Genomic DNA, 12,356 nt, shown 5'->3' with positions numbered 1-12,356 from the left:
TCTAGGAGTGAAACCCGGGTCGGGCAGAAGCAGCAGACGCTGGGAATTTTGTGTGTTTTAAAAGCTGTTTAAGAAAGTTGTCTTGTGAGTATGGACAAATAAAAAGTTTTAAAGAAGTATTACGGAGCTTCACTATTGCAGAAGCCATTCTTGTCCACAGAATACTTTCAGGAATCTGAAGAAAAGAAATACAGATTTGTCTGTGGTATATACCATTTGAGTCCGTGTGGGGACTGAACCAGATTGTATGGAAACGTGGCTGTTTCGACAGAATAAGAGCAACCTACCACGGAGAGATTACATTTACGCCTTGTGTGATACGCAGTGTGTGAGTACAATCAGTGCAATGCAGGTTATTGTTACATACGGATTTACACTATTATAATTCCATTGGTTGCAGGATATCTACTTGAGGGATATTTGCAGCCCTCAGGCTCTCTCTGCAAACGAAGAAGTGAGAAGGATTAAAGAACTTGCATACTGACCTGGACCAGAAGCGCGGTCCGAACCCTATATATCGTACCTGTTTATAACGTGATTGAACCCACATCACTTTTCGGACCTGCTGCATAACATTATTGCGGACTGGTGATATATTTATTTCTTTATTTAAGCCATTAAAAGCACAGTTTCTATTTTTGCAGATTACACCAAGCTATGTTTTACTGTGCAGTCCATGGAAGAAGGTCCAAAAACTACAAGCTGACTTGGACACACTGAGTGATTGGGCATCAACTTGGCAAATGAGGTTCAATGTAAATACGGTAAATGTATCTTGGTAGTAATAATCTCCATACATCATATGTCCTAGGTGATGTAACACTGGGAGAGTCACTTATAGAGAAGGATTTGGGTGTCCTTGTAGATGGTAGATTAAATAACAGCATACAATGTCAATGAGCTGCTTCTAAGGCCACCAGGATATTGTCATGCATTAAACGAGGCATGGACTCGCGGGCAGGGATGGAATACTACCACTTTACAAAGCGTTAGTGCAGTCTCACCAGAAAATATGCAGTTCAGTTCTGGACACCAGTTCATAGAAAGGACGCACTACAGCTGGAAAAAGTACAGAGGAGAGCGACTAAAATCATAAGGGCCATGGAGGGTCTTAGTTATGAAGAAAGACTAAAATAATTGAATTTATTTAGTCTTCAGAAAAGACATCTAAGGGGGGACATGATTAACCTATACAAATATATAAATGGGCCATACAAAAAATATGGTGAATGTGGTGGGCACTGCCTCTGTCTCCAGAAGCATCAAAGCTTCTTTACTGTAAGAACTATGAATCTTTGGAATAGACTTCCTCAGGACGTGGTCAAAGCAGGAACAGTTGACAGTTTTAAAAAGGGTTTACATGAATTCTTAAAAGTAAGTGCAAAAATCTCACTTCCTTTCTAGCATTCGCATCCCCACCTATCCCTTGATGGACTTAGGTCTTTTTTTCAACCATATTAACTATGTAATTATGACAGCTCATCGTGTACAGCAGGTTACAAAGCACAGACTATGCAGTCCAGTGTACAAATACTGGAAACACATGAATCATATAAAGAACATAAAATGGGACATAGCAACCAGTTAAAGTGAACATTCTTCTATCTGTCTTTCGCTCGGTTAGCATTGTAGCTATTACAAAACTCCTGGTCTAAACATTCTCAACGTAATGATGATGCAAGTAACCTGCCATTGTAGTAGGAGCCTCAAACACTATTTCATCCTATGCAATACTAAAGTCTGCGAGGAAAAGATCAGATGTACTTTTTTAGCATCTAGAAGCAAAGCTTAATCCCATGGTGAGCCTGCTGCTCGGCTTATGCGATTATAGGGCCTTTCATGCACCAGAACCTGGATATCTGTTACCAAACATAAGAGTATCCAGAGCAGTGGAGATAATACTAAAATGGATGAGAACGACCCCTTTACAGCTTGAAAGGGATCTTGTTAGGTGTCAGTGCTTGAAGTGGTCTAATGTCAGAATGGCAGAATAGCTGCAGTATACTTTACAGGAGAGATCAGGCAGAATGCCATTACAAGCTGTGCTATAACAGTTTCTCTGAAGGGATAAACAGCGGAGACCCAAGTGAGTTGATTTTTACTAATACCTTTGAAGAACATGATGAAATAAATCTAGGATATTAGAAGGCAGTAACAACATATTAACACATTCTCTTATCTGTTGGCTTACGTCCTTTCAGAAAACCCTTGCGTCTGGCATATTGCAAAAACTGGTAAATTAAATTATAGAACTGACACTGCATTGAAATACTTAGCCGGAGCGTTTTTTTAAATTCATTTATACATTCAGTTCTGGTGTGACACTTCATTTTATTTCAAGGAATGGCAGGACACTGCAGACAAAGCAAATATCACAAGTAATACAAGTTTATACAGGATAGCTCGCCAGTACTTGCTGAAATTTATAATCTAAGCTTCTTATAACCATAATACAAACCAAGCAATTTTCTATAATACTGTTCTGGCATTTTCTAAAGGTATTCTATCAAATACAGTTTCAACTAGAATGTCTTTAGATCCTTTATATAGCGTATTTTTCGCAACATAAGACGCACTTCACCCCCAAAGTAGGGGGCAAATGGCCCTGCGTCTTATGGGGTAAATACTAACAAGCGCTTCCATTATAGGATTCAACGAGCAACTGCATTGGTGAAAATGGGCACCACCAGTCAGTTCATAAAAGGGTCTTGTCACTTCCTCGTCTCCCATACTATAAGTGATTTATATCACGGTATTTCCAGTTATGGACTTGGGTGTTCATGAGGATAAGACTGCCTAACAAGTTGATAGACCTATTCATCTTCCAAGTGTCTAAGGTTCATTTTACTCTGGTGGATTTTCTGTCCTTTATAGAGTGCAGATCGGCGATACAGCATACCAATCGACGCTCATCAAATTCCATTTAAACTCAGGAATTATCGTAAGTATGGGGACGAATGATCATTAAAGCCCCTACCACATAGTGTGCATCTCTTGGCAGCACATCTCCTTTTTTGATAACTGTACAATGGGTCTGCCGCCAAGGGGGACACTATTTATATTGGTTGTGGCCTTCAGTTTATATTATGTTATTTTAGCACAATTATGATCAAATAAAATCATATACATTTCTAGTTTATTCAGTGGGTGTGCACACTGGTTCTTTTTATTAATGTGTTACTGCATCTAGTAATCACTGAGTCTTGCTTGTCACATGTATAGCATCCCTAGTAATTACTTTCATTTATTCTTTTAATTTTGTTGTGCCTGCAGTTGATTGGTTTCAGTAGCAACCAACAAAAGGAATTCAGCTACTATGACACACACGTGTCTATGATACACAAGGTACAGTGTAAAGTACAATAGTTGTTGGTTATAAAAGGACGGACTTAAAGGGGTTGTCCCATGAAAAATATTCTACAGTTTTTAAACCAGTGTCTGAATCTGAAAACTTTTGTAATTGCATGTAATTAAAAATGTAGCATAGCCACTGAGTTATTTCATAAAATGTACCTGCACAGCGCCACCTGCTGTTTGTTTTTTCTTATTTTTTTGTCCTGCTCATTGAGATGGCCGCACATGCTTCACCTGGCTCCTGAGCTGTGATAGGAAGATAGCATGGACACGCCCCCTTAGCTGCAGCAGAAAAGACACTCCCCTTGAGCTTCCAGCTTGATATAAATCCAGCAGAGCAATGAACGGGGAGATCTCTGGATCCATGTGAGGTACAGGGCTGGTGCTAGCTTTGTTAGAAACAGGTTGTCATGTACTATATGATCTTCGAATTTTATTTTTCACATTAAAGGGGTATTCCGGTAAACTAACTTAATTTTTGAAAATTGCAAGCTGCAAGCTGTGACCCAACCAGAACCTATACCTATACACATAACCAGAATTTCAATTTACCTTGCAATCCATTTGTCTAGCGCCTGTGTGAGCCTGCAACTCGCTGAGTATCATGGCGCCTGATCTTCCCTCATAAAACTACAATCCCCACAATCCCTAGCTTTCCTGCTGTGAGTGGTGCTGTTTACTGATTGGCTGCCTGATACACAGTCCAATCTAGTTAACGCCCCCTCTACTCAGTAATCACCAGCAGACTGACACAAGACATTTAGTCAGAGATGTGACAGCAACACACTGAGCATGCTCGACCTAACAAAGTCTGAGAACTACAGGTCGATGCCATGGTAATTTATAAGGAAACACAGTGGGTAGCAGAGGAAGAAAACTACTTTTATAACTACTGAATGGTAAATATCTGAAATCTACACTATATTAGGTAATTATTAGTGATGAATTAGTCTAAAACATAAGTTATATTTATGGTAACCGAAATACCCCTTTAATCATGGGATAACCCCTTTAATCTACACCATTATGGGATACAGTTTGGTTATCTGAATAAGCCATAGGAGTTTGATAGATGAACATTTAAAGCATGAAGCATATTCTCAAAGATGGAGAACTTATATTGTTTTCCATCTTGCAGTCTGAGTTCAACTTGCCATTTTTACAAATACCTGCAATTACAAAATGTGGAAATAACTAGGGAAGGCGGTAGATTTTTAACCATAGTTTCTAACTCTACGTTGACTATGGTAGCTCAGGAGAACTCTGTTGGCCTCATATTCAGAATGTACAAAAAATAAATAGGGAAGGGGAGATTGGTGCCACAGAGGATGATCACTGGCTTGAAATTTTTTAAAAGCTGCCTTCACTAGCACTTAGTAATGCGCAAAGGTTGTCTTAGCTTTATCTTTTAGACTACAGTATATGAAATACCATTGTTCCTTTATAAAAATGGGGTGAGTGATTCTCCTATATACAGTAGGCGGAAGACTGAGCAGGCAGATGTTTTGCACATGATGGTGGGTATGTTCTCAATTGAAGAGTTAGTAGAAGATTTTTTTTATTTTTATTTAAAATATTTTTTTAATAGAATATATATATTTTTTTTTCCAAACGAAAAATAAGAGTAACAACATACATCAGACTCGCAGGTCTCAAGACTAGTGCCGTCGGAGATTCATAGACAGTACATTATTAAAGTGTTACAGGAGTCTACTTCATGACAGTGGAAAATATCAGAGTACATCACCCCACATTGTATTGTTTCGGATCCGAAGCTCCAGGGTTAAGACCACATTCACACTCACAAATCACACACACCACGGCGCTGCAGCTCCCCCCCCCTTCCCCCAGGGAAGATAAGATTTGTCGGCCGTACCACCCATATGCATCACCATCTATGTAAGAGTACGGAGGAGACCCGTCCTTAATAAGACTGCACTCTTCTTTTCATATTTATAATAATAAGCCCACCGCTCACCACATTTCCCCTCTCCTGTAGGCGCTGGCCTCGCTTGTAGCCAGAGTCCCCAAATTTTCTCAAATTTCCCTGCGTTGCCCCTCGCCATAAACATTAGTTTATACCTCGGCAAAGCCGCATCTATAATTTGGATCCACTTTTGTACCGACAGGACCGCCGGAGGTTTCCAGTTCAGTAAAATGACCTTCCTGGCGTAGAACATTAAGAGTCTATACAGCATCCTAGCATGCTTAGTTTGAATCAGATCATTCACTAGTCCCAATAAGCTATTCTCTGGGGAGCATACTGCTGGTAACCCTAATTTCCCATTAAGAAATTTGTGAATTCCTGACCAAAACTGTGCCATCACTGGACAACTCCATATCATGTGAATCAAGGTTCCCCTTTCTGCGCCACATCTAGAGCATTGAGGAGTATCCAATATTTAATATATTTTATTAAAAATCAAACAATAATTTTCAATACATATTATGTAACATCATTAATAATTTTCTCCATTCCTGCCCACCTAAATACCCAAAGTAGAAGAACATGGTTGATTTCAATAACTCTGTATCTAAGCATTGAGAGGTCACCATTAGTTTGCTTACTTGGCTGTGTTGAAGATTTGCCCATCTCTGATTTGTTTAATAAGCTAGCCATAGTGAGAATGTTATACATGGCCAGAAAACGTATTGCTCGATATTAGTTGCAGGAGACCTCTCCAACATAAAGAGAATTCATAGATAAGGTGAACTGGCTGATTTCTATGTAGAAACCTACGGTATATACACAAAATGGGGGCAATAGAGAAATTCTTGAATGTCGGCTGCTGGGATTGATGTATCTCTATTGTGTGGTAGTAGTCATAGGTAATTATTGTGATATTGAATTTTGTTTCACATTTTTTGTTCCTTCCACAGATGACCAGATTTTTTCTCTTTTAAGGTATGATGTGCATATTTTGTGATGGGAGCCTGGGTGGGAAATATCTCTGGCACATGCATAGTACAGAAATTATAATGTACCTGTAATTTTTGGTTTGAGTTTTGTATTGAACATTAGAGAATGTTTAAAAAACATTATTGGATAAAAAAAAATAAAAAAAAAAGCATTTGAAGGAAAAAGTGGGTGACAATAGGCCCATAAAATACAATGTCATTTAGAGCCTACTACATTTTGCAAAGGTGAACTGATACTATACGGCCTCATGTACATGACTGTTGGATGTTTAGCGGCCCCTAATATAACAGTCCTATCCTTGTCCGTAATGCGGACAATAATAGGACATGTTCTATTTTTTTTTTTGCAGAGCAGACATACGGACCTGCTATGTTCGGCAGCGAGAAAAAGAGAGGGCTGTTGACCACAGTAGTTGCTGTAGAGGCCAACAAGGGCTGTAGGTCGTGGCATCTTTAATTTTACCAATTGTTTCGGTTTAAGCAACGTGGCCTTCACCCATACTATGTTCTTATATCAAGGATCTGGCAATAGACAGAATTGTGTGCAGAAGATTCCCATTTATCTCAAACCTCCAGTTCCAGCCTAGCTAATCGAGACTGCATGCCTAGATGTAGAGCCCAGGTTTCATGCGTATGCTGTACAGGATGAAAACAGTTTAGGTCTCATCTTTATTCCCAGCACAAGCTACGTTCCTAGTATGTCCTTCCCCATATCTCTAGTGTTGAATTACTCACTGATAATTCTAGCAGGTCTTATTCACCAAAAGGCCACGCTGAGTTTTGTTATGACAACTGAGCGCTTAATTGTGTTGTTCTGTGAACCATGAATATTCATTGCAGCCGAGCAACAATTAAACGCTCTGTCACCACGCGTGTAAAAGGCGAGAAGAGGGCATGTCTGACCTGCAATCTGTCAGCCGGGCTGCCACGAGCAAAACGACAGAGAGCCGTAGTGATGAGGAGTTAAGACATATGAAAAGCAATGTTTATCCAGAAGGAGGGTAACTGTAGGCAGTGAGCAATTAAATGATTCTCAGCCTGCAAGGAACTGGCACAAGGTGTTTTGCTGTTAATGCCAACATGCCAAGTGCGCTAGCTCGCAGCAAACATCAGGAAACTCAATACATAAAGTGATTTCAAGGTTTCAGCTCTGGACTTAGGATGCAACAAGTCAAAGGACAAGTCAGTGAGACTGGCTGACCTGTTGCATGTGCATCTGGCAGGTGAAGGCATCTGTGCTGGTCATATGTGTCCAAGTATTAATATATGGAAATGGTCCTCTAAGAGCAACAGCGGCATTGTCTTTACACCCAGAGGCTCTACTTTCACTGCAACTGCTGCGCCCCCTGAATTTTGATCGACAGGGCCAGGCAGCGTAAACATGATCACATTTGTCCCTGACCTCCTAAAGTCAATCAAAGTGGAGGGTGCGGCAGTTGCAGAGAGAGCAGAGCCTCTAGGTGTAACGACAACGCCCCTGTTGCTCCTAGAGGCTCATTTGCATATAATAAAACATCATTTTTCTCAGCAATGTGGGCACATATGATCATTGGACCAACATGGATCCCTTCAGCTGCCAAGTGCAAATGTAACAGGTGTGGGGACTCGCTCTGGTAGACCGGATTAGCGGACGCAGTATAGAGGCAACAAGTTCTTTGGATCAAACAGTTCAGTGTTTTATTCACACTTTAGGCAAGTGACAAAACAGGCAGTCATATTCAAACAAAAAGTCACCTTGCGGTGTTGGTGGTAATTCACACCATGCAGCAATTCTTCCTCAAAGAGTCCTTGCTGATAGCAGCACCAACCTGTTTTCACGCCAAACAGGTAGAAAGCCTTCATCCAGACACAAGGCTCCCAGATCCCAACACAGACATGGCTTCTGAGCCCAGCTGCCTATTTAAGGACAGCGAGGTGCTGCCAAAACCCGGACCGGCATTTAAAATCCGGTCCGGTGTTTGACCTCTCCTGGCTGTAAATCAGCCCAGCAGCACATGCTGGGAGGAAAATACCTGTTTTTCCAGACCAAACCTCTCACTGTGTCACACAGGTCAGACAGTGTCATAGGTACAAATCTGCTGACATATGCCCTTTAAGCCACAAACATATCCGTCACATTCAATACGCCAAACTGAAACAGAAACCCAATCTGTGCTTTTTTGCCGCAGAATCCATGCCAAAATCTCTGTGAACTCTCCCACAGGTTACACACACTACATGTTATATAGCATGCAACAAGTAAACAACTTTTCTCATTAGGCGAGAAAAGGATAACATTAGATGTTCAGCAGGTCCCAATGAAATTGGCGGGTTTACACGACATTCAGCTAATAAGTATGGCCAATAGGAGTGGGTTGAGGTCATTTGATGTCAGTTAAGAAAATTGTAATTTTTTTATTTTTATTTTTTGTGGATAGAAAGAAAAAAGACTGATCACTGTGTCTACCAGGGTCCATGCACATTAGAGTGCTGACAGAACCGAGCGAATGCTATAGGCTCTGCCAACCAAAACAGTATGTGCTACTTTACATACCCACGTGGCCATCAACAAGTGTACTGCAATTGAAAGCATCACTGAAAACTACTAGAACGAGTAATTTTGCTATTTGACCTTTTAGTCTATTTAAATATGATCATGCTGATAAAAAAAACTTTCGTTCTGACAGCAGTTAAATATCTGGGTCCAGAGGAAAGCAGGTTTTCTATTAATTTAGAAGGAAAGATCCAAGCCACACACAAGTAGAAAGGCTCTTGTATTCCATTACAGGAGTACAATGATGCATTTAAAGAGAATGAGGAGTATCTGACATCTGTTTCCTAGGTGTTCCTGCTGTTTTGATTCATAACTATTCTTCGGCGCCGCATATTTTTATACTCAATCTTTCCAAATAGGGAAGGAAGCAAAGCAAGCAGAAGCTTCAATACTGCTGCAATAAATAACAGAGAATGCTTGATTTGTGCTGCGGTGAGTACATTAAAGCCAATTATCTTCAGAAAGAAAGTGAATAAGGAGGCTGCAGATAATAAAAATGACAACCTGGGCCATGTCTGAAAAACATCCTGCAATTTGTATTCGGGGTGCATTACTTGAGGAAAAAACGTAATCACTTTAATTAAGAACACTAGAACACAGTTCTACGTAAATTAGGGTTTAATTATAAAAGGAAAACATTTACGGAAACCGTTGCTGCAACGGTAGTGATAAAACCGGTGAAAAGCATTAACCTGTCCCAAATTAAAAGGACGCTCCTGCAGTGGAGGTGCATTAACATTACTGACCACGTTTCCCAGTGAAATCATGCTGGAAGATCATTTTTCCGACTTAGCAAAGTGTTACACTAAGCGATTTTGCTCTAATAACACAAAGGCAATTTCTGCTAACAGCAATTTAGTCCAGCAGATCGAAATGACTAAAAAATGCTGTTCTATTGAAATCAATGAAATCTGACAACTAGCTGGTGCAAGGAAGAAGAAGAAGAATATATGTTAATCTGGAATTACAAAGATTTTGGTGGCTGCAAACTGAATGGTGGAATAGATACCCTCCGCCAATCAGATATTGGTGGCCTATCCTGGGGAATACCCCTTTAAAAGATAAATGTGTAGCCAAATTTTTTTTCCAGTTAAAGCTAAATAGCACCACATACAGGTATCTTTTATGTGTTTTTATTTTGTAATTGCCGATTTTTTATTCTATTTTCTGAACATGATTATGGGGGCAGCCATCTTGCCTAAGCCTATTCCTATCAGCATTAAGGGTCCATTCACACGTCAGCATGAATGGGTCCACACCAATTCCACAATTTTACGGAACAGGTGCGGACCCATTCATTTCAAAGGGCCTGCAAAAGATGCAGACAGCACAATGTGTGCTATCCGCATCCGCATTTCTGTTCCGCGGCCCCGCAAAAAAAGATAGAGCATGTGGATAAGAATAGGCATTTCTATCATAGTGTCGGCCATGTGCGGTTCCAAAAATGCGTAACGCACATGGCCAGTGTCTGTGTTTTGCGGACCGTAAAACACTTGCGGATGTGTGAATGGACCCTTAGAGATATGCTTTACAGCAGTCACCATAGGCCATAGACACAATAAACAGGAAGAGACCTCATTGATTTCTATGGGAGAGTCCAGGCATGTTCTGTGACCTGTGCAGAGGTCAGAAGCTCTAACAATCACCTACTGTGAATGATGGTTTTGGTTAGGGTTGTCCCGATACCGATACTAGTATCGGTATCGGGACCGATTCCGAGTTTTCTCGGCGGTACTCAGCCGCCGATACCCCGCCCCGATACATAAATAGAATACTATGGGCGTAACTATGGGCGGGGCCCGGTGCAGTCACTGTACTCTTACACCGGGCCCCGCCGCTCACCAAAGTATTTATAAACGTGAATCCTTATCCTGTTATTAAGTTGAACTAACGCTGCCCTCTCCCATGTTCCCCTGTATCCCCACAGCACTTACTTAAGCTTCCATAGCAGGCAGAGCAGACGGCAGCAGTAACGTCACTCACTGACGTAGAGCGCCTGCTCCGCCCACTTTATGAGTGAAGCAGGCGGAGCAGACGCGCAACGTCAGTGAGTGACGTTACTGGTGCCGTCTGCTCTGCCTGCTATGGAAGCTTAAGTAAGTGCTGTGGGGATACAGGGGCACATGGGAGAGGGCAGCGTTAGTTCAACTTAATAACAGGATAAGGATTCACGTTTATAAATACTTCGGTGAGCGGCGGGGCCCGGTGTATTGGGGGACACTGTTATGAGGGGGATCTGTGGATGACATATAGCAGTGTCATCCACAGATCCTCCCCATAACAGTTCCATCCACAGATCCCCTATAACAGCACCATCCACAGATCCCCCACCAAATAACAATGCCATCCTCAGATCCCCCCACCCCATAACAATGCCATCCACAGATATCCCACCCCATAGCAGTACCATCCACAGATCCCCATAACAGTGCCATCCACAGATCCCCCATAACAGTGCCATCCACAGATCCCCCATAACAGTGCCATCCACAGATCCCCATAACAGTGCCATCCACAGATCCCCCATAACAGCACCATCCACAGATCCCCATAACAGCGCCATCCACAGATCCCCCATAACAGTGCCATCCACAGATCCCCCATAACAGTGCCATCCACAGATCCCCCATAACAGTGCCATCCACAGATCCCCCATAACAGTGCCATCCACAGGTCCCCCATAACAGTGCCATCCACAGATCCCCCACATGACAGTGCGTCATCCACAGATCCCCCAAAACGGTCACATGACATTTAAAAAAAGTATCGGTATTCGGTATCGGTGACTACTTGAAAAAAAGTATCGGTACTTGTACTCGGTCCTAAAAAAGTGGTATCGGGACAACCCTAGTTTTGGTCTTATCTATTTATGGGCGATATCTGTCATTTTAATCCGGCCTGTAATGATAAGCAAATAACTGCAGTAACATGCTCTGTACAGACCAAGACGTGGAGCCTATTATTAGGTTTAGGGGTCAGATAAAAACTGCAAAATTGTATGCTTTTTTAGAATAGATATTGACATGGAAAATTAAAAACATCACCAAAATTTATTTTAAATAGGTTTAAAATAAAAAAAACAATGGGTCACTTTCTCATGACACATTCCCATCAAGTATCCTACAAAGTTTTAAGTGTTGAAGGTAAAAATGGCATTTCACTTTCAATCCACAATGTCATTAATAAAGAGATTTCAAAGAATTGGACTCTCGACATAGATCCCTGCAGTTTCCCTCTTCTGATTTCCGTCCAAGTACACAGAGATAAAAAATAAAAAAATTACATGAGAACTCCTCATGAAAATCAATCCTGCTTAGGCTGAATTCACACATCCGTGGAACACTGTCCGTGAGGTGAGTGCAGGAGCGCATGGAGTCATTGGTTGCTTTGACGCCGTGCGCTTTGTGCCGCCGCCGCAGTACAGTAATACACTCGCATGATCTATACGAGTGCATTATTGTACAGCAGCAGTGGCATGAAGCGCACAGCGCCATAGCAACCAATGACGCCGTGTTCTACGGACGTGTGAATTCAGCCTAAGCAGGATGCC

The 12,356-nt window shown here is 41.5% G+C and overlaps 1 protein-coding gene across 1 annotated transcript in view; it reads right to left on the bottom strand.

Annotated features, from left to right (window-relative positions):
- EXOC4 (exocyst complex component 4) overlaps positions 1-12,356 on the bottom strand; it is a 533,336-nt gene that overhangs the window by 427,456 nt on the left and 93,524 nt on the right. The gene's annotated exons all lie outside the window — the stretch shown is intronic.

Source organism: Bufo bufo, chromosome 1, assembly GCF_905171765.1.
Source record: "Bufo bufo chromosome 1, aBufBuf1.1, whole genome shotgun sequence".
NCBI classification, from domain to species: Eukaryota; Metazoa; Chordata; class Amphibia; order Anura; family Bufonidae; genus Bufo; species Bufo bufo.
Note: the sequence above shows the minus strand (reverse complement) of the source record. Positions and strands in the feature narration are given on the sequence as shown.